The following is a 25,094-nucleotide window of genomic DNA, read 5'->3' on the forward strand; positions in this document are numbered from 1 at the left end:
CAGCAAAAAAACTCAACCAAACGTTTCCTGTAGCTGCAGATCAGACCTGCAGAACGATCGGGAGGAATATGGATCATAACTCTTCACTAAACTGTTTCAGTTCAGCAATAATCTTGGGATATATGGTGTGAATAGCTCTCTTGAGGTCATGATGCCACAGCATCTCAATTGGGTTCAGGAGGTCGGGACTCTTCAGAAGATGTATTTTCTTCTGTTGAAGTCGTTCGGTTGTTGATTCACTTCTTTGTTTTGGGTCGTTATTTTGTTGCATCATCCCTCCTCTGTTGAGCTTCAGTTGGAGGACAGATGGTCTTAAGTTTTCCTGCAAAATGTCTTGGTAAACTTGGGAATTCTGTTTTCCATTTATGACGGCAATCTGTCCAGGCCCTGAGGCAGCAAAGCAGCCCCAAACCATGATGCACCCTCCACCATGTTTCACAGTTGGGATGAGGTTTTGATGATGGTGTGCTGTGCCTTTTTTTCTCCATATATAGCATTGTGTGTTCCTTCCAAACAACAAATTAATTTTGGTTCCATCTGTCCACAGTATATTTAGCCAGTAGTGCTGTGGAACATCCAGGTGCTTCAAACATCAAAACATCAATTTGTTTTGGACAGCACTGGTTTCCTCTGTGGTGTCCTCCCATGAACTCCATTCTTATTTAATGTTTTCCTTATTGTAGATTTGTCAACAAAATGTTAGCCATGTGCAAGATATTTCTGTATTCAGTCTTTAGCTGACACTCTAGGATTTTTCCTCACCTCATTGATCATTCTGCGCTGTGCTCTTGCAGTCATCTTTACAGGACAACCACATCGGTCGCAGCAGTAGTGCTGAACTTTCTCCATTTGTAGACTCTTTGTCTTACCGTGGACACATGAACATCAAGGCTTTAGAGATACTTTTGTAACCCATTCCAGCTTCATGCAAGTCAACAATTCTTGAATGTAGGTCTTCTAAGAGATCTTTTTTTGTGAGGCATGATTCAGATCAGGCAATGCTACTTAAGAACAGCGAACTAAAACTGGTGTGTGTTTTTATAGGGCAGGGCAGCTTTAACCAACACATCCAATCTCATCACATTGATTGGACTCCAGGTTGGACTCCTGGCTCCAATTAGCTCTTAAAAAAGTCATTAGCCTAGGGGTTCACATACTTTTCCCAACTGAACTGTGAATGTTAACATGTTGTGTTAAATAAAACCATGTAACCATATATTTTTGTGTGTATTAGACTGTGTTTGTCTATTGTTGTGACAGATGAAGATCTGAACACATTTAATGACCAATTCATGCAGAAATCCAAATAATCCCAAAGGGTTCACATACCTGTTCTTGCAACTGTAAATTATTCACCCTCAGTTTTATAGAGTTTTCTAGAGTATTATAACAGTAACAATGTTAATATTAATGCAATAACATGGTGGTCAGTAACATGATGTTTAAATCCTTTTATACACCAAAGCATCCATAACTCCTTTTCTCCTCAGATCAGTGTCATCATCTCTCTCTCTGTACTGTAACAGCTTTACTGATTATCTGAAGTTTGTTCTTAATCAGAAGCTGCAGGAGAAGTTCATCTCTCTAGTGAAGAACGAGCTGAACACATTCAAGAAACTCTTGAGTCCAGATTACCCAGCATGCTCTGAGGGAGAGGTGGATGATGATCAGAAGGAGGGGGTGCTGAAGGTCACACTGCACATCCTGAGGAACATGAATCAGACAGACCTCGCCAACACACTCGAGAGCAGTAAGAGTTCAGGGTTGTGACTATGGGAACAACTAGTGCTAATTTATTTTCTAAGTGAAGTCCCAAAGGAAAAACATTAATTAATTTGATTCTGTAATTGTAGGATAATGTTAACCGTAGTCCTTAAACTTAACACTTACTGATTTTGTAAGGACACCATACATCTAAAGCAATTACAGCTGCTACAAAAACACCAATATAGCCTTTATTTTAAAATATTGTACCATGTGTCCTACACTGAGATCTAATGCATGATCACAGCTAATTATGTGTTTTTTTATTTTCTTCCTCTGTTATCAGAATTGGCCCCAGCATGTCAACAAAAGCTCAAATCTAATCTGAGGGATAAATATCAGAGAATTAATGAAGGAATCTCAGGCTATGGAAACTCAACACTTCTGAATGAGATCTACACAGAGCTCTATATCACAGAGGGAGGGGTTGGAGATGTCAATCAAGAACATGAGGTGAAACATATTGAAGCTGCATCCAGGAAAAGGCAAACACAGGAAAGACCAATCAAATGCAACAATATTTTTAAACCCTTACCAGAACAGAAACGACCCATCAGAACTGTACTGACTAAAGGAGTTGCTGGAATTGGAAAAACAGTCTCTGCACAGAAGTTCATTCTGGACTGGGCTGAAGGAGAAGTAAATCAGGACATTCTCTTCATATTTCCACTTCCTTTTAGAGAGCTGAATTTGATGAAGAAGAAGAAGCTCAGTCTGGTGAAACTTCTTCAGAGCTTTTTCCCAGAAACACAAGATTTAAAACTAAGACATTACAAGAGCTACAAGATCATGTTCATATTTGATGGACTGGATGAGTGTCGACTGCCTCTGGATTTCCAGAACAATGAGAACTTGGTGAATATAGAAGAGCAAACCTCAGTGGATGTTCTGCTGACGAACCTCATCAAGGGGAATCTGCTTCCCTCTGCTCTCCTCTGGATCACCTCTCGACCAGCAGCGGCCAATCAGATCCCTCCTAAGTGTTTTGACCAGGTAACAGAAGTGCGGGGTTTCAGTGACCCTCAGAAACAGGAGTACTTCAGTAAGAGGATCAGTGATAAGGACCTGGCCAATAAAGTCTTCACACACATCAGGTCTTCAAGAAGCCTCTACATCATGTGCCACATACCGGTCTTCTGCTGGATTACAGCTACTGTTCTAGAGAGAATGCTGAGTGAAGCTGAGAGTGGAGAAATTCCCAAAACCCTGACGCAGATGTTCACACACTTCCTGATCTTTCAGATCAAACACAAGAGCCAGAAGTACAGTGGGAAAAGTGACATTGATGTTCAGCAGACCAGAACAAGTATCCTGGCTCTGGGGAAACTGGCGTTCCAGCAGCTGGAGAAAGGAAACCTGATCTTCTATGAGGAAGATCTAAGAGAGAGTGGCATTGATTGTAGAGAAGTGTCTGTGTACTCAGGAGTGTGTACCCAGATCTTCAGGGAGGAACATGAGCTGCACCTGGGGAAGGTCTTCAGCTTTGTACATCTGAGCGTTCAGGAGTTTCTTGCTGCGTTATATGCATTTCTCAACAGAAAAATTCCAAAAGAACAATCCACTGAACAACAAACCAGTAAACTCTTCAAGTTTTTCAGCAAGTCAACGAAGACTGACTTCCTCAGCAGTGCCATAGACAGAGCCTTACAGAGTGAGGGTGGACACCTGGACCTGTTCCTTCGTTTCCTCCTGGGTCTCTCACTGGAGTCTAATCAGATTCTATTACGAGTGTTGCTGACCCCAACAGAGAGGATCTCTTACAGCAGTGAGGAAACAGTCAAATACATCAAAATGAAGATTGAGGAGAACTCATCTCCAGAGAAATCCATCAATCTGTTCCACTGTCTGAATGAACTGAATGATCATTCTCTGGTGCAGGAAGTGCAGAAATACCTGAGGAGAGGAGGTGACCGTCATCTTCAACAGGACAGGCTCTCTCCTGCTCAGTGGTCAGCTCTGGTGTTTGTGTTGGTGAACTCACAAGAAGAGCTGGAGGAGTTTAACCTCAGTAAATATGATCCATCAGAGGAGTGTCTTCTGAGGCTGCTGCCAGTAGTTAAAATATCCAGAAGAGCTGTGTGAGTATTTTTATTCAGGCCTTCACACAGTTTTTAATCAACTGCTGATGTGTAGAATCAGTTTCCATTCAATCACTGGTGGATTCACATTATTTACATATAAGAATAAATTATTTATTGGGTGTAATAATAATTAAACCATAATTTTAATGTAAACAGTACATGAAGTTTCTGTCTTAGACTGATTAAATACAATCTTAAATAAAGGTTTTGGGGAAGTTATATGTTTTTGTTAAAATAAATGCACATCTCTTGCAGATAGATAGATAGATAGATAGATAGATAGATAGATAGATAGATAGATAGATAGATAGATAGATAGACAGACAGACAGACAGACAGACAGACAGATAAATAGATAGATATGTTTTGTTAAACATTTTCTTTTCTATTTTAACTCATTTTAATCTGTCCCAGAGCTTTTGGTTAACTGTATGCCCATGCTGATCACAAATTAAGTGGAGAAATCTGCATGTTAACTATTTCAGTAAAAAGAAACACCAGTTCTCTATTCTTTGTCAATCCATTCAAATATTCTTCTTTGGGTTTATTGTAAAATCATTTGTTTATTCTTAAATTTTCAGACTAGCTTCATGTAATCTTGGAGTAAAGACGTGTGAAAATCTGGAATCAGTTTTAAACCTGGAAAACTCCTCCCTGAAAGAGCTGGACCTCAGTAACAATGACCTGCAGGATTCAGGAGTGGAGCTGCTCTCTGCTGGACTGAAGAGTTCACACTGTAAACTTCAGATTCTCAGGTCAGTGTTGCAGGTTATCACAAACCAAAATAACAAACAAGACAACAAATAAAAACACAATTAATTAAACTAGAATGCAGTTCCTGCAGAAACCGCGAGTGTGATTGCAGTGCTGGCCGGGGTACCCAAACTTTTGACCAGTAGCTCCATTACACACAGTTCTGGAGCTCTGGGGTTTCCAAACTTTTGACCTATATCTCCTTAACATGCAGTACTGGGGCTCTGGGGTGTCCAAACTTTTGACCAGTAGCTCCATTACACACAGTACTGGGGGGCCGGGGTGTCCAAACTTTTGACCTGATACTGTTTTATCCTATAGCTGCTCCATACACACAGTACTGGAGATCGAGCTGCCGTCCTTCGATGGGCCCTATTCATTCCTATTGGGCCACTTCGTACAACAATTGTACGAAAACCGTACATCGTAACGTTTCGTGCAGCATATTTTCGGAAAGAACTCAATAAGTTCTATATGTTCTCTTCTGTTTGTGTTCGTATTCCAAAAATTGTGACATACACAGGCGTGCAAATCTCTCCCCATTCATTGTCAGTGGGCAAATAAGCTCACATTTACGAAGTTTTTACGAAAAACCTGATCGGAAAGCTACATACAAGCACACCATTCCCGATATGGACGCACGTTTTGTTTTTTGAACGAAGTCGATATCTCGAAAATTGCGGCACTACTTAGCCGGACAAAAAACAGGTGGAACTAGATTGCAGTTCCTACAGAAACTGGCCGGGGTACCCAAACTTTTGACCAGTAGCTCCATTACACACAGTACTGGGGCTCTGGGGTGTCCAAACTTATGAACCGACTTTTGTATACAAGCCCACCATTCCCGATAAGGACGCACGTTTTGTCTTTTGAACGAAGTCGATATCTTGAAAACTGCGGCACTAGTTAACCGGACACAAAATAGGTGGAATAATAATAACTAGATTGCAGTTCCTGCAGAAACTGCGAGTGTGATTGCAGAGCTGACCGGGGTACCCAAACTTTTGACCAGTTGCTCCATTACACACAGTACTGGGGCTCTGGGGTGTCCAAACTTTTGACCCATGGCTCCATTACACACAGTACTGGGGCTCTGGGGTGTCCAAACTTTTGAATAAAAATAAAAGAAAAAGAATAAGACTTAAGAAGAACAATACTGTGATTGCATACTGCAATCACACTAATAATAATAAGAAGAAGAAGACTTAAGAAGAACAATACTGTGAGTGCATACTGCAATCACACTAATAATAATAATAAGATTTTGACTTAAGAAGAACAGTACTGTGATTACCTACTGCAATCACACTAATAAACTAAATTACACAGAAGGATGTGCAAGGTTAGTCTGAGCAGGATGTTCTTTCCAGATTGGCAAAGGGGAGGAGCCCTAAACATATCTCCCTGCTCTTTTCCATGCCCTTTAATTTCTCATGGTACTGCATCTACAGACTAAATACAAAAAAGAGTAATTGTACTCTTTTATGCTCATTTCCTTTTATTCTTTTAACTTTTATGTATGTATGCATGTATGCTAGGAAATGTAAAATGTCTGCATCAAAAAAGACAAACAACATAGTTCATGCATGAGTTAAAGGCACCACATATGTTGTTACTTGCAGAAAAAAATAATAAAAGAAAGAAGCTAGGTCCAGCATTCTCTGTGGTAAAGCACAGCACACACTCTGGTTCTCTACGCTCTCAGCATAGTTATACACGTAAAAGGGCAGTACACCTAGTGTAAGGAGCTCTTAAAGGGACAGTGTACATATTACTGAATACTGGTGGTTGCATATTTCAACCAGGCCATTTAAATCTTAAAAAGGTATTTTCCCTATAATAAGCATGTGTGCAATAACAAACACTTCCTGAGTCCAATCCTACTCACCATGCATTCTTTATTCCAGCGCCCCACGTTAGCTTTATCTCCCCTCAAAAATACAAGTATATAATAGTATTTTAAATGACACCATTAATAATTGCATTTTACATTTCTTACATTCATTCTTTTATTTACATTTAAATATCAACTATAAAAATTTGTCTTAGGAAAAACAAACGTAATTGCAGTTAATCTCAAATATTGTCATGAATAATCTGATTATATTTCTTAATCAATTCAAAAATATTAAATGTGGCATGTACAAAAGTAACAGCATATTACATGTTACATTTAGAAAATCACTAAAATGTGTTATTTAAACATTGAAGACATTGTAAAATCATTTGTGCTTGTGATTTATTCTTACATTTTCAGATTAGTTTTGTGTAATATAGGAAGAAAGACGTGTGAAAATCAGTTTTAAATGTGTTTCTGTGATTTTTTATTTTAATTATTAAATTATTAAATAATTAAATTATTAACATATGCTGTTAAGTTGTAATCAGTAACGTGTTACTATTTTTTAAACCCAAGTTTTATTTTGGCACCAAGTTTGACCCCAACTTCTGCCGTTATCTGCCGTTATTTCTTCTCTGGTTAAACGACTGAAACACTTTAATGCGGTGTCCAGCTGTAACAATCCGGTTCAGACTTCCAGCTCAGACCTGGATAGAGAGCTTTGTTGCTCTCTCTTCATCTCTCTGTTTGTTTTTGTCTCTTTCCATTTGTTTCTCTCTCTCTCTCCGTTTGTGCCAAAAGTTTTTCACAAAAAAATAAAATCCACAATCAAAATGTTAGGAATCAAAAGCAAAAATTGTATGTTGCAAATTCAGAAGAGAAAAAATATATAGCAAATGTTTTTGTGATTTTTTTGTGGATTTTTTTGGATTTTGCTGTTAAAGACTTTTGCTTCTGGAATCTCTCCTTTGCTTCTGCTTTAGTTTTTTTCTTCTGAGTTTTGGCACACGTTTCACAGGTGGGCGGGGCTTAGAAGAAGGCAAAATTTTCATGCACAAAGTAGGTAACTAGCTAACTCACTAGTTCACTGAATAGGTAACTAGGTAACTCACTAGCTCACTGACTAGTTAACTATCATACTTTGTGCATTAATATTTAGCACATCTCGCTAATGTGAGCTTTTTAATGGAGTGAAACAGAGAATAATATAACATAATATAACATTAAACAGAACGTTTGTATGATGTTTAATTGTAAAAATATCTGCCGCTGCTGCTGTGCACTAGAAGCTGTTCGCTCTCCGTTTTTGGAAGGATGCTTGAAACTGGTGGGGTGGGCGTGGTCAGTCTCAGACGAGGGTTCAGGGAACCCGTCAGTCCAGAACCAGCTGACCAATGGAGATTCAAGGGACCTTCTTCTTAGCCCCGCCCACCCGTGAAAAGTGTGCCAAAACTCAGAAGCAAAAAACTAAAGCAAAAGCAAAGAAGAGATTCCAGAAGCAAAAGTCTATAACAGAAAAATCCAAAAAAATCTACAGAACATTCACAAAAACACAAAAATAAAAGCAAAGACTGACAAAATCCAAACTGAAATAATTTTCAAATAACTGTAAAGGATAATAAAGTAACCAAGTATATTTAAACATATACACTGCTCAAAAAAATAAAGGGAACACTCAAATAACACATCCTAGATCTGAATGAATGAAATATTCTCATTGAATACTTTGTTCTGTACAAAGTTGAATGTGCTGACAACAAAATCACACAAAAATCATCAATGGAAATCAAATTTATTAACCAATGGAGGCCTGGATTTGGAGCCACACACAAAATTAAAGTGAAAAAACACACTACAGGCTGATCCAACTTTAATGTAATGTCCTTAAAACAAGTCAAAATGAGGCTCAGTATTGTGTGTGGCCTACACGTGCCTGTATGACCTCCCTACAACGCCTGGGCATGCTCCTGATGAGGTGGCGGATGGTCTCCTGAGGGATCTCCTCCCAGACCTGGACTAAAGCATCCGCCAACTCCTGGACAGTCTGTGGTGCAACGTGACGTTGGTGGATAGAGCGAGACATGATGTCCCAGATGTGCTCAATCGGATTCAGGTCTGGGGAACGGGCAGGCTAGTCCATAGCTTCAATGCCTTCATCTTGCAGGAACTGCTGACACACTCCAGCCACATGAGGTCTAGCATTGTCCTGCATTAGGAGGAACCCAGGGCCAACCACACCAGCATACGGTCTCACAAGGGGTCTGAGGATCTCATCTCGGTACCTAATGGCAGTCAGGCTACCTCTGGTGAGCACATGGAGGGCTGTGCGGCCCTCCAAAGAAATGCCACCCCACACCATTACTGACCCACTGCCAAACCGGTCATGCTGAAGGATGTTGCAGGCAGCAGACCGCTCTCCACGGCGTCTCCAGACTCTGTCACGTCTGTCATGTGCTCAGTGTGAACCTGCTTTCATCTGTGAAGAGCACAAGGCGCCAGTGGCGAATTTGCCAATCCTGGTGTTCTCTGGCAAATGCCAAGCGTCCTGCACGGTGTTGGGCTGTGAGCACAACCCCCATCTGTGGACGTCGGGCCCTCATACCATCCTCATGGAGTCGGTTTCTAACCGTTTGTGCAGACACATGCACATTTGTGGCCTGCTGGAGGTCATTTTGCAGGGCTCTGGCAGTGTTCCTTCTGTTCCTTCTTGCACAAAGGCGGAGGTAGCGGTTCTGCTGCTGGGTTGTTGCCCTCCTACGGCCTCCTCCACGTCTCCTGGTGTACTGGCCTGTCTCCTGGTAGCGCCTCCAGCCTCTGGACACTACGCTGACAGACACAGCAAACCTTCTTGCCACAGCTCGCATTGATGTGCCATCCTGGATGATCTGCACTACCTGAGCCACTTGTGTGGGTTGTAGAGTCCGTCTCATGCTACCACGAGTGTGAAAGCACCACCAACATTCAAAACTGACCAAAACATCAGCCAGACAGCATAGGTTCTGAGAAGTGGTCTGTGGTCCCCACCTGCAGAACCACTCCTTTATTGAGTGTGTCTTGCTAATTGCCAATAATTTCCACCTGTTGTCTATTCCATTTGCACAACAGCAGGTGAAATTGATTGTCAATCAGTGTTGCTTCCTAAGTGGACAGTTTAATTTCACAGAAGTTTGATTTACTTGGAGTTATATTGTGTTATTTGAGTGTTCCCTTTATTTTTTTGAGCAGTGTATATTTGTTATATTTTTTTTCTCTTTTGAACTTCTCATTTGTAACATATTCAATTTTTGATTTTGATTCCTAACATTTTTTTTTTTTTTGCCCGCCACCACCCCCCCTCTTCGGAGGACCATTAAGACTTTAATCATATTAATACAAACCTCTGATAACTGAGGTCACTGTGCAGAGGGAGGACATAACAATGTGTATATATACAAATTAAACCAAATAGAAAACAATGAAAGAAAAAGAAAAAAAAAGTTATTATAATATATATAAAATACATAAAAAATATTATAGTATGGCTTTCTATATTTTTCCATTTATCCATCCCTAACATAATAAGACACAGATTAACAAAAAAAAGTAAATAAAAATAGCTAAATGTCTTAAATGTTGAATGTGTTATGTGACTGTGTGCATGTGTGTGTGTGTAGGAACATTCATGTAGTGTTGATATATGGATGATGTGGTTATAGATTCAGGTGTGATAGCGCTCTGGTGCCGCGTAGCGTGGCTCTGAAAAGGAAAAAAAAAAAGAAAAAAAAAAAGCTCCGTGATACAGTTAAAAAGATCCGTGTGTTACAAGATTGGGGTTCAGGTGCCTTTAAGAAATGTATGTGAAGCGCACTATATTTTGTTTAGATCAGTTTGGCGGAGGCAGCGGCAGTGTGTGATTAGGAGCAAATTAGGGTTAGGTGGCTGCTGCTTCGTCTCTCTCCGCCTCGTGTTAGGCTAGTTAACATCCACGGCTCTCCCCTCTGTTCTCTGAATGCTAGCTACGTTTATGTTTGGGTGCTTAGAACTGCTAATAAATGAAAGAAGTGCTTGGGAACTCATCCTGGACTCCTGTGACTCACTTTGCAAGAAAACCAAGTGAAGTAAAAGTGGGTATCACCCTAGAGCAGTTATCTCTAGCCCAAATAACTACAAGTTCCACTGGTTCCCGTCCACGGGCGCGAGAAACAACTGCCAAGAGAAAAAAAGGTGACACGCGCGACAGTAGGTGAACTCCGCGGTACAGTTAAAGAGCTCCGCGCGACAGTAGGTGAACTCCGCGGTACAGTTAAAAAGCTCCGCGCAACAGTAGGTGAACTCCACGGTACAGTTAAAAACCTTGTAGCTGTGTTACATTGATGAGTGTTTTCCAGTTTTAACAATGTCTTCCTTTTAGAAATGAATTCAGGATTAGTTAACCATGCTAGAAAGTAGTCATTCATTATTGTGGCACTGTCACTATGTTGCAAAAAGATTTAATACAGTAAGGAGCCTAAGTTTATTGTTTTAAATAAATGTTCTATTTGTTTAAATTGTCCTTCCATCTTTTTATCTTATTATTGTGGCACTGTCACTAAACTGCACTTTCACAATGTGAGAGAGAATGAGTGAGAATAAGCATCAGGTGTATCTGTCTAATTCTCAAACTGCAAAACATCTGCTATGTTAATATAGGAGTAAGTCCGTGTAGAAAACATAAATATAAATCCATATAAATGTCAGAAAAATATAGCTAGTAACTTATAGTTACTGTGCACATTTTAATATTTTATTTTATAGTTACGGCTGGTAAACAGAGGCGTCACCGCTTTCCGGCGCCGGTCAGCAGGCAGTAGGCTTTCTATTCGTGATGTCTTCAGGATTTGCAAAAATAAAAATAAATGATTTTCAGCGCATCATTCAAGCTTCCTCAGCAGTAGAGTTTAGATTATCAGCCCGAGCTTGACCCGATTCCCGACCCGAACTCACACATGCGCTCCTCCACTCCGCATTACGCACTTGTCTTGCAGAGCTGTGTGTAGCTAAATAGCCAACAAAATGGAGCCCTCTGAAGTGAGGAGAAACATTACATAAGGTGAGCTAAATTTGGTCCAATGCGAAGGACAGTCAGAGGTATGGAGCTAATTCAAGTTAATTGTTGATAGAAACAACACGTGTGTCGGCTTCGTAGAGTGTGTTGAGCGCAGAGTGCTATAAGCTTAAAATAAAGGCTATAAAATAAGGTTATGTGCTTAAAAAAATGTTTGTTCACAAACTATTTTATATTCTTATACATTGTTAATTATATATTTATAAATTATAATAATTATTAAGTAATTATAAATAAATTAATTATAAATTATTGTTATTTTGGTTTAATGAGTGTGCAGGGAACAGCCATTTTTGAGTTTTTGGACAGGCTATATGCTAAATATTAAAATGTTTGTTTGTTAAGAAAGTAATTTATATTCTTAAACTATGTTAAATGATATTAGATTAGAGGAAGGTCATTCAGATATAATTTTTGTGGATCATTTCGCATTGTTGGTGTTTTAATCTTTAGGAAATCTGTTCTTAATACAATTTATTTTTTAAATAATAGGTCTTCTTCAACATCATTCTGAAAAGATTTTGCTCATTTAAACAGCCGTTTTAATTGGGTCATCGGGTCGGTCTCGGGGCAGAACGTGCATATTCATTTATCATGTTTACAAAAAAAAAACCACTGCATTTTAAAATTATTTTTATGGTGTTCCAGTTTTTGTATTCTTTCTCTTAGTGCTTCCTTCTCATTTGCATTTCTAACTGGTATTCGTTTTTACAGCTAGAATTGAACATGGCCAGTTTCCATACCAAGATGGAAATGATCTGTGTTTTCGTGAATAACACTATAGACATACGGCAAAAATGAAAACATTATCTAAAATATGACAATAAGGTCATACACAGACTATTAAATGTTTGAATAATGTGTCAACATTTATGCCTACGTGCAGTATGTTATGTTTTGCTTGGTGTAGTGAACCCTGTGAATTGCTTTATATTGTATAAGGTGGAGGTTAGTATTGTTAGTCATGGTGAATGTGTTTTCCATAATGTTTCTCCAGAAATCAGCATTGGGGGTAATTAAGATATCTTCTTTCCATTTTTTATTGGGATAGCGACTGTTTGGTCTAGTTTGAATAAAAGCCTATATATTTTTGATAGAATTTTGTCTGAAGAAGAGATATTAAGGAATTCTGAAATTGGTGGGCTAAGTTCTAGTATTGCATAATCTTTTATTTTTGTGTTTAACATAGATCTAATTTGGAGATGTTCCAAAAACTGGTTCCTCTCAATTATATATTTTTGGGTTAGAAGTGAGAAAGTAGCCGAGTTATTGTTGTGTAGAACGTGGTGTTAATGTGTAATAACTTTTTCTTTCCATTTTTGTAGTTTTGGGGTTTTTTTGGTGGCGGGGATGTCGGGGTTGTGCCATATGGCTGAGTATTTAGTGGGTGCAAGTCTAGTGTTTGTTTTCTTGTGAATTTTCCACCAAGCTGTCAGAGTCGAAGATATCATTGGGTTTTTGAAACAAGGGTGGCGATTGATTGTTGTGCTAATAAATGGTAAGTCTGAGATTTGTATTTCATTAATTGATTTTTGTTCTACTTCTCTCCATATTTCATCAGTTTGATTTGGTTTTATCCATTTAATAATGTACTTTAATTGGTTTGCAGAGAGGTATTGTTGGAAATTTGGAGCTTCTAGGCCTCCCTGAGTTCTTTGTTTTTGTAATGTTGTTCATTTGATTCTGGGTGGTTTATTTTTCCAGTAGAATTTAGAGATGATTGCTTCTAAGCAGAGGAGAGAGTGGGCATCCTTACCTAGTTCCTCTGTGCAGTGTGAAATTCTGTGATATTAGTCCGTTAGTATTGACTGTGGCTTTGGGTGAAGTGTAGAGAGTTTTAACCCATTCTATAAATGATTCTCCAAAACCTAGTTAATGTAGTGTAGTGAAAAGGAATTTCCAATTAACCTTATCGAAAGTCTTCCCTTTATCTAAAGTGACTATTGGTGGGATTGTTGTTTTTGTTCCTTGTTATGTTTTACTTGGTTAGCTAAGAATTTACCAGATTTGTTATTGTGATTAAATTGTTTATATCTAAGTCATTTTGTTAAAACTTGAGTCCTCTTGTTTATAAGTTCATTATCCTGTGATTCACATTCGTCTAACTCTTTTTTTATTTTATCTGATGGGTTTTTTATCATTTCATTTGAAAATTCCCTGATGTTGTAGATTAGACTCATTTTCCGTATCTTTCTTCTTCTTACAGGAAGAGTAAGAGATGATTTTGCTTCTTAGTACTGCTTTCCCAGTTTCCCATAGTATTGTTGGTGTGGTTTCTGAAGAATCATTTATTTCTAGGAAAGATGCCCACTCTTTTTTGATGTAGCTGTCAAATTCTGGGTCTGTAAGTAACGAGGTATTTTGTTGCCAGCTGAAAGTTTTATGTAGTGGATTTATGTTCCATATAAGTTAAACTGTAGCATGGTCACTGATCATTATAGAGTGATATTTTATTTCTGATATATTAGCTATAATAGAATTACTGGTTAAAAAATAATCAATGTGAGAATATGAGTGGTAGGCAGGAGAACAGAAAGAAAATTCTTTAGTGTTTGGGTTTTTGAGGTGCCAACCATCGCTGAGCCCTAAGTCTGTCATGTATTGTTTAATGATATCTGTTGAATGCCAGTAACGTGTATTGTGTGCCATAGTTAATCTGTCTATACATGGGTCAATGGTTGAATTAAAGTCGCCTCCAATTATAATTGTGGAATCTGATATATTGTTTATATGGTTGTAAAACACATGAAAGAAAGATGGGTTATAAATGTTGGGGCCATTCAAACTTGCTATTGTTAAGGGTGTGTTGCTGATGTTGATGTTAATTATGATGTATCTACCTGTGTCTGATATAGTGGTGTTATGTGTGAAGAGGATTTTTTTGTTTATTAGTATTGATACTCCTCTTTGTTTGGAGTTATAGTAGGCTGAGAATATATGGGTGAATTGTGGTGATCTGAGCTTATGATGATTTGTTTCTGATAGATGTGTTTCTTGTAGTAAACAAATGTCTGCCTTTAGTGAAGTGAGATGGTTTAGTACCTTGGCTTGCTTAATCTGTGTCCCAATACCACAAATGTTCTAGTTTATAAATTTAAGTGAAGACATGTTGTGATGTACGGATTAATAATGTTTATCAGTGATATGATATGAGTGTGCAGATGTTTGAGGATATTTTCTGGTGTTTGGGGGATGGAGTGTAAACAAAAATGCATTTTTCGGATCTGGGATATATAGTAGTAATAAAATAGAGGTTGGTGCAAAGAGATAGTACAGAAAGGAGTGATTAAATGCAAACAAAGTAGAAGAGACATAACATAAGATAAAAAGTGTTGGATTTGGTGTGACATACATGTTATGACATTGAGACGTTGCATGCATTAAGTTATTGCTAAGTGGTTCCTTGTGATTTTTATGGGATTTTGTGAATATGGGATTAATGTGCGTGCATTAGTATATTTGCGGGTGCGTGTGTATTTGCGCGTAATGGATGGATGGATGAGGTGGCATGAGGAATTTTAATAAACAAGTAAATATTAACAAAATAAAAAATATAGAATCCTAAACAACGTCCTTTGGTCTATCTTGCACATGTTTAAAAATGAACATTATAAATATCATTTTTGTAATTTTTTACATGTTAGAGTAAAATTCTCATTTCCGCAACATGTCCGTATCAGAATTTCAGTACATTGTTTGGAAATTTTAATATTTAAACATTAAAAAAAAATACTTAAATGCATTTCATACTATAAAGACTTTTAGTAAATAAACATAAACGATTTTACATTGAAAAGTAAAAACAATAAAATTAATAAAGAAAAGGAATGTGTCCAACACTAATTTTCTCATCCTCCGCAACAATTTTCAATCATTGTTTAAATCCACAAATAACTTAAATTTTCAAGGCATTTTCAACATTAGGGAAGACATTGGCCATGACACTCAAGATGGCTACCATGTAAACAGTTCTTCTCATATGTTTCTGGATAAAAGTTAAAAGATTGCTCATCAACTTGTCTGCACGACTTTTTCATTGTCATTACCGATATATCGATATAGGTTTGGGCCTACAGTTTGAAGTTACAGTCTGTATTTTTGATTATAATATAGTATTTTAGGGTCTAAATGGACACTGTATGTGAAAATTTATACAGCCCTCATGGTGCCTTTACAGTTAGCATAAAAGTTTAAAGTCACTCATCCTCCAACTGAATTCTCACTTAGTGCTACATTTCAATACCTGTTGCAGTGATGAGATGCACTGTTTCATTAATGAGAATTTGATTAGGAAGCATAATACAGATGCCTTTTTACTTCCTGATTGTCATAACATGAGCGTTACCCTGAACATTTTCTCCAGTAGACCATTCTAACTTAGCTATTGCAAACCACCAGTAGAGGTCACTAATGTTCCGTCTTATCTGGCCTGACACTAAATCTAATTCCGTACACAGAATTAGATGTTAGACCACATAACTACAGAGCTTTTTTCCATCTTTGATATTTTATTGTAATGTGCGATGTGTATTTGTTTACAGGCAGGTAGCTATTGAGAAAAGAAAGGCAGCAGCAAAAGCAAGGCTGTCAAAGTTTAGGGAGAACATTTACAGCAAGAATTACAACATTTAGAAAAACACACACACACATACTCAACGACACAGAGAGTTGTTCCAGTTGGAGTTACTTTCACATGATATTATTTGTGTACAGTCCATTCTAAGGAATTAAACAAAAACTGGAACGGATATCATAATTTTATATTTGCCATTTCCAGTGGGAAAATAAAGACAACACGTGATCTGACCAAAAAGTACCATGACGAAAAGAAAAAGCAATGGAGGAAAAAAGGTCAGCCAGATATTACAGCACTGACATATGCCTGACATATGGGCAAAACACAAAAAAACTACGTAAATGACTAAAAATAAAAGTTTGGTCTTAGTAGGCATACAATGCTGGATGGTGCATAAAGATAGACAAGATTTCAGAGTTTCTGAGAGGTCTTTCTTTGACATTTGTTGAATGGTTTCCAATAGTTAAATGAGCTCTTTTATTAATGAAGGTGCTGTAGTCTACATGAAAGATTCTTTTGATATGCAAATGTTTGCATTGTAAATTGTCTTAAATAATATGAAATGTTCTTGAAAATAAACATTCTTTTCATAATGTAGCATTGTGTGTAAGTGTAAGCTAATAAGTCTGAAACCCTTGCTTAACTGTGAACGACCTGAACTGCTTAACTTTGATTAAAAAAAATGCATTTTTATCATATATTAGATGTCATATCACATTGCGGTAATGATACATTTTTGTGGACTTCATCTATAAAATGCTAATAAAATATGCAATAAAATGGAACAAATGTTCTGACCTCAATCTTAAATCCTCGAAAGGAAATTTGTTGTTAAATGCATTTTGAAAAATTTCATACTGGATGTCCTCTGAATCAGGATTTTGTGATAATGACCCGAGTAAGTGGGAGTGGAAGAAAGAGAAAGAACGAGAGAGAAAGGAAAGTTTAGGGGAAATATATATATATATACATTATGGATCAATTTTATGAGGTTATTTGAGTATTGACCTATATATTAGACATAGTGCAACGAGATGAGAGAGAGACAGAGAGTGCACAAACGTAAGTGCCCGGAGAGAGAGAGAGAGAGAGAGAGAGACCGCTTTTTAGTTACAATTAAAGAAATTTAGAACAGCCAGGGAGTTATGTTTTTGTCACGATATAGCTGTCCATCAACATAAAGTTTGTTGACGGCGACAACGCTTTTTCCCTTCTTTTATGAGTTCTTTCCTCAGCAAACAGTTTTCTGCATCTGTCAAGGATTTCACGGGGGAACGGGTCGTTAATTCCCAGGTCTGTTCCTCTAAGTTCCCTTCCTTTGCTCATGATGAGATCTTTATGTTTATAATGCTAGGCCTTAGCCTAACATTTTGATTGCGGATTTAATTTTTTTGTGTAAAACGTTTGGCACAAAATTCACTCCATAAACTGTCCACTATAAAAACGTGCGTCTTATGAAAAACAAGTGTGATTAATCACAGAATTTTGGCATGTTTAATTGGATTCGATTGACACCACTAGAAATTCATGTATAAATGTGTAAATATACAGATGTTTACCATGATGATAACATATCACACAAGAAAAAGTGTTTAGCGAAAGTCAGAGTATACCAAACAAACAAATACGAGTCTTCTGCAGTTGTCTAAAGAATGTCCAACTTGAATGAACATTTGAGATATATCACACAAGTTGTGATGCACAAGCAAAAACAATTTTAGCAAAAGTTAATATGAACTCAATTCTTTGGTCCACATCAATGCTAATGCTGTATTCACAGAGATGCTTACTGTTGAGGTTTGGGTTTCATGAATTTGTTAATCTGTGTCAAAGCGATAAAGTTTAGTTTTCTTTTTTTTTTCGATTTTGAAGTGTTATTTAAAAAAAGAGACTTACTAATATCAAAGTGCCTTATCTTCCTCAGTCTGCAATGTTGTCTTTCTTTCTTTCTTTTTTTCTGTCACTCACACATTCTCTTGCTCTGTCTGCAGATTATCTGGTTGTATGATCACGGAGAAAGGCTGTTGTTCTCTGGCTTCAGCTCTAATTGCGAACCCCTCCCACCTGAAAGAGCTGGATCTGACCTACAACCACCCAGGAGAGTCAGGAATGAAGCTGCTTTCTGCCAGACTGGAGGATCCACACTGCAAACTGGAGAAACTCGGGTAGGTCTGAACTGATAATTATATTATCAACTTATTGTAAGATAAATATTGTTGTACATGTTGTAAATTTTTGTCACTCTCGATATTGCCTGTTGTGCTCTTTCCTGTGTGTGCGCTGTGCCTCACAGGAAAGCAAAGTGTTGAGAAAGTTAGGGGTTAATCCTGTGACACACATTGCATTGTGGGACCTGTAGTAAATCTAGTTGTAGTCACCAGGTAAACACGGTGGAGCAGCATGTAACCTTCATTCTGTCATTCTGTTTTATTTTTGTTTACACAGCCACTGTTAATTGTTTATGCTCAAGCTATCTGCACTGAATGCCAAGTACTTTGCTGTAATTCTGTTTTGGCTCATCTTTCTGTTGGTAAAAAGAACCAAGGTTTAGTTTTTACTCCAGAACAGGTGGAAAACTTCAGTGATGGACAGCTGCCCTGAGCATCGAGTCAGGAGAAAAGTTACAAGATAAGAACTGATCCCCACTAACTTTATACACACTGAGAATCAAGCACCCCAGCAACCAGCCCATGTCTTTATGGTAAAAATAATCAGTGACTGCAAAACCAGAATCCTTTCTGAACACATAGGGCCCTAACCTACACCCTGTGCAAGGTGGTCTTGATGCTTATTGCTATCTTACTCCCACCAACAGTATATTTTCATGCTCTTCACCTGTCTTGTTTAAACAGCAATGGTGATTTTGAATATATCTACGCCGATGAAAAACATTGGACAAGTCCAGGCAGCTGTGCCATTTAAATAGCAATATGCCAAAGTCAGACCGCACCTGGCTCTTATAGGGAATGGCAAGTGACATGGTGATTGGTTTATTTCACGATACATGCTTTTTGCACATTTTGAGCCTCTTTTGAGCAACTTTTCCTATCGTAAAGACACAGTGACACACCCTAAATCAAGTTGCATGATGCACGGCTGACAGCTCACCTACGGATCACTAAAATAGAACCCTTAATTTCTAAAGAGATACCATTAATGTGATTGAGTTGGTTTGTTGGCTTTATTTAAAAATGTTGCCTTTGTTACATTTAACATTTTTGAAGTTTTCTAATGACCAGTGGCATAAAATAATTTTTAAATCATGATAAAATACTTTTTGCACAACAATTCCTTGAAAATGTATGGTCCAATAAAAACAGTTGTTGTGACAGGAGTACACTCAGGTATGAATATGAATGCAAAAAACATACTTTAGTAAAGTTTAACCCTTTTCTGCAAGCCCACAAGAAACTGCCATTTTATCTTATTTAGAGAAGTTAATCTTCCGTTTTTAATCTGATTTTATGCAGTGTGCATTGCAGTTCCGTACTTTACCACATGAGGTCACTAATTTCCGCTCTCTCAAATATTCGCTCGTTTTCACGCAAAGTATTTCTTTATAAATCAGTTTCTTAAATATCTCACACTGTGCTGATCTGTGTGTGTGTGTGTGTGTGTGTGTGTGTGTTTAGAGTGGAACATGGAGGGAAGATCCGAATCAAACCTGGATTAAAAAAATGTAAGTTACACACACACACGCATACACACACTACATACACACACACTACACACACACTACACACACACACTCGCATACACACACACACACACATACACACTACAAACAAACAATACACACACACACACACACTAAAACAAACACTACACACACACACACAACATACAATCAGTACACACACACAAAGTACAAACACGAACACACTACATACAATCAATACACACAAACACTACATACACCCAATACACACCCAAATACACAAACACTACATACACCCAATACAAACACACTACATACACACATACACTGTATACAAACACACGTACATTACGTACACACAATAAACACACACACAATAAACACAAACACTACACACACTCAATTAACACTACACACACACGCACACTCTAAATTAACACCACACACACTAAATATAACACTACACACACACTAAATATAATACTACACACACTCTAAATATAACACTACACACACACTAAATATAACACTACACACACACACTAAATATAACACTACACACACACACTCAATTAACACTACACACACACGCACACTCTAAATTAACACCACACACTCTAAATATAACACTACACACACTAAATATAACACTACACACACACTAAATATAATACTACACACTAAATATAACATTACACACACACTAAATATAACACTACACACACTAAATATAACACTACACACTAAATATAACACTACACACTAAATATAACACTACACACACACTAAATATAACACTACACACACTAAATATAACACTACACACACACTAAATATAACACTACACACACACTAAATATAACACTACACACTAGGGATGCAACGGTACAGTGTGGCCACGGTTTGGTTTGTATCGCGGATCTTGGGCCACGGTTTCGGTTCTGTTTTGATATATATTAATATTATCTAGCTCCAACATGCAGCACGTTTTTAGCCCTTTCTATTTCAAATCAACAAGGTGCTCCTACTCACACTTTCAGAGCCAATTAATAAAGTCACAGATTAATTTAAATCACAATATCTATTATAAAAAAGGAGCACTTATTCTTACCATTAGTCAAAAACAGGTAACTGAATCACACTGTGCTTTATCTGCTGACTGTCTTTTACCTTGATTATCAAACTCAACACTGAAGCCAAAATGGTCCCGAACAGCGGATTTATAAGATGACGGCGCCTCTTCAAATATCCTTTTCTCCGTTTAGCGTTCACTGGCCCTGATCACGCAGCTGAGAAAGTTTTGTTTAATTAGTCCTCAAATCTTCAGCGTTTGCCTTCAGAGCTGATTTGCTCCTGGAAAATTCAGAAAACAGTCTGATTGGTTGTTGCATGGTTGTGGAGAAACACGGCGATAGAAGTAATCTATAAAAAACTATCAACTATAAAATATAATATACTTAAAAATCTGCACAGTAACTATAAGTTATTATTAGTTATATTTATATCTGACATTTATAAGGATTTAAATTTATGTTCAGTACACAGACTTAATAACTGTAGCTTAATATAGCAGTTATAGGCAAGGGCGTAGGAGCGGGCTTGATATTGGGGGGGGACACACATTTGCGAATATGAACCAAAGCCCACCCTATAGTTTCCTAGAACAACATTTGTGGAATTATTTTTTATCACAAATAATCATTTTTTTCTGTATTTTGTTTATAATTAGTTACATCCAATAAAAGGTGATTTTACAGCCTAAACATGTTACTCCACATTACATTTACTGTTGTTAGAAAAAAATTATGCATGCAGTGTCTGAATTATATACATACTACAAAAACTGATCAGCTATCACCTAATATTTAAAATAATATAACAGTATTGGTTATTATTATTATGTATTGTTTGTCAATTCTGTTGTATATTTACATTTTCTTTGGTTCCTGCGCTTTTAATTTGTTTTTACTGAGAACACTTCTTTCTACTGAGAGAATGTAACTACGTTTCCTAGAGATTTTTGGCAGAAGTTAATATAAACGTCAGGACATGTGGTCTTACTGTGAACTACATATGAACAGAAGTCAGGTTAGATCAGTGTTTCTTAACCCTGTTCTTACATATTCTACTGCATATTAACACTGTTCTGCATATTCTACAGCTTCCTCTGTTTAAAGGCACTTTAATAAAGTAAGTGGTGGTATGATGTGTCTAATAAACTGCTGGATATACATAATGATTAATTTAGGCTCCATAGGGGGCTAAGAGATTTTAACAGGTAAACTCAATAAATGATTGTTTATTAGCTGATCAGTTGGATCTGATGGAAAACACAGTTTTAGGGCAGTGATGATCAGGGTTAAGAAACTGCTTTAAACTACCAACATTACCCAGTGTTGTACTAGATTCTGTCTATCCTCTACATCCAGCTTCTAGCTAACTGCAATCCTAAATTAATAAACAGTTTCACTCAGAAAATGAAATAGTGATTAGCTGATCAGGTACAGGGCAAGTTGAACATTACGTATATAGTTTTTTTTCTTTAAACTTGACTCCCAATCTAGGTAATTCCAAAGTTAAGTTAACTCACTAACACAGCTGCAGTTTATTAATCACAGTGGGGTTAAACTGTGTGCTGATTCAGAGACGTGTATTTTTAACCAGCTATCAGAAACATATCATCACAGTTTACATGATTAGATACCGTTACCTTTCTTTTAGAAAAAAAAATCACCGTATATCCATATCTTAAAATCAGCTGCAGCCGATCCCGCTGCTAAATCTCACAGCGAGAGAGGGGCTTCCCCCAACCAACATACTGACACCTCCGCGCGCCGCAAAAACAGCAAGCTGATTGGCTGATAGGCGGAACTTAATTCCCGAACCGGCTCTGTGATTGGTCCGGTCTGTCTCCTCATTAATAGCACAGCTGAGCTGAGCGAAACGATATCATTTTTGGGGGGACAAATCCACCTGTTTCTAATATCCCCCCGGTTCCTACGCCAATGGTTATAGGCATTCTGCTGTTTGAGAATTTTAACAGATGCTTATTCTCACTCAAATGCTGGAGTTTTATAAACAAAAAATTAAAAGAGGAAAGCACTTTGACTGAACAGGAATTTATTTTATTTCACAAACATTTGAAATACACAGAAATATAAAGCTATATGTTAGCGTTCGTTTCTTATCACCAGGGCAGATTTATTCAAATATAAAAAATATTAATTCATTAAATAAAATCTCGTCCAGCGCTCTAAAAAGCTGCAGGCGCAGGTAGCGAAGTTTGGCAGCGCACACAGCGTGGAAAACCAAGAGAGACATCAGACAAAATGCACTTCTCCCCTCTCTCTCTCTTTCTTTCTCTCTCTCTCTCTCTCTTTCACAGTGTGAAGCTGAATTCAGAGCGACACTACAAATAATATAAAACTAAAATAAGATGAGTGCGGAAAAGTTAATTAAATATTGTCAAATATAAATAATAGCTTGAGGTTTTGGTGAGCTATTTCCATGTTTTGAAACTGAAACTTTTATTACTATCAGGCTTTTTATTCTGAAAGCCTGTGGTTGTTTTCAATTAGTTTTTTTAATGAGTTTATATTTTATATTACTTATTTATTTTTATTATTTTATTTATCAAAATAGTTTATATAAATAACTATATCATATATATATATATATATATATATTTCCCTCATGATTCCCATGTTCTTAGTTTATTAATATTAATTTTATAATTTCTTATCATTTTACTTTATTTTCACTACTGTTATTTTTTCTTCATAAAATATAATTCTTTACTTTTTATGTGTCTTTTTTATGATCTTTTTAAAATGTCCTATTTTTCCTTTTTTACGTATATATTTTATTCGTGTAGAGTAAATGTCAGTTTTTATTTCTATTTTTTTATATTTTTTATCTGTTTTAAACTGTAAATGCTCAGCTGCATTGTAAATGAGGATCCCCCTCCAGTGTAAATAATGGTTGATTGCTTGATTAATATTCAGTGTTGTAAACCCAGTTTTTACATAAAATAACATTACTCTTCTCTTATATGAGCTGCTGGTGAATCTTCACAGTGTGACGGCGCAGTCAGCAGCCCCTCCCCCTGGCCATGGGCGGGGCATGTACAGCGGGAGAGCGTTTGTTCACTCTGTTAGTGCTCACCCAAATACCGCCGTCCATCCGGGTGTATCAAACCAAACAGACCAAACCAAACGATTCAATAAAATACAGAGAACCGTCGCATCCCTAATAAATACACTAAATATATCACTAAATATAACACTACACACACTAAATATAACACTAAATATATCACTAAACACTAAATATATCACTACACACACTAAATATAACACTAAATATAACACTACACACTAAATATATCGCTAAATATAACACTAAATATAACACTACACACTAAATATATCGCTAAATATAACACTAAATATAACACTACACACACTAAATATAACACTAAATATATCACTAAACACTAAATATATCACTACACACACTAAATATAACACTAAATATAACACTACACACTAAATATATCGCTAAATATAACACTAAATATAACACTACACACTAAATATATCGCTAAATATAACACTAAATATAACACTAAATATAACACTACACACTAAATATATCACTAAATATAACACTAAATATAACAACACACACTAAATATAACACTAAATATATCATTAAACACTAAATATATCACTACACACACTAAATATAACACTAAATATAACACTACACACTAAATATATCACTAAATATAACACTAAATATAACACTACACACACTAAATATAACACTAAATATATCACTAAACACTAAATATATCACTACACACACTAAATATAACACTAAATATAACACTACACACTAAATATATCACTAAATATAACACTAAATATAACACTACACACACTAAATATAACACTAAATATATCACTAAACACTAAATATATCACTACACACACTAAATATAACACTAAATATAACACTACACACTAAATATATCGCTAAATATAACACTAAATATAACACTACACACTAAATATATCGCTAAATATAACACTAAGTATAACACTACACACTAAATATATCACTAAATATAACACTAAATATAACAACACACACTAAATATAACACTAAATATAACAACAATACACACTAAATATAACACTACACACTAAAAATATCACTACACACACACTAAATATATCACTACACACACTAAATATAACACTACACACTACATATAACACTACACACTAAATATAACACTATAACACTACACACTAAATATATCACTACACACA

General features: G+C 36.7%; 1 long non-coding RNA gene across 1 annotated transcript in view; it reads right to left on the reverse strand.

Moving 5' to 3' along the window:
* Positions 1–4,425: 4,425 nt before the first annotated feature.
* Positions 4,426–25,094, reverse strand: part of LOC125801619 (uncharacterized) — a 155,336-nt gene continuing 134,667 nt past the window's right edge. The window contains exon 2 of the long non-coding RNA XR_007438826.1: positions 4,426–4,529. This is a non-coding gene — a long non-coding RNA (uncharacterized LOC125801619). The remainder of the gene's footprint in view (positions 4,530–25,094) is intronic.

This window comes from Astyanax mexicanus, chromosome 4 (genome assembly GCF_023375975.1).
Source record: "Astyanax mexicanus isolate ESR-SI-001 chromosome 4, AstMex3_surface, whole genome shotgun sequence".
Taxonomy (NCBI): domain Eukaryota; kingdom Metazoa; phylum Chordata; class Actinopteri; order Characiformes; family Acestrorhamphidae; genus Astyanax; species Astyanax mexicanus.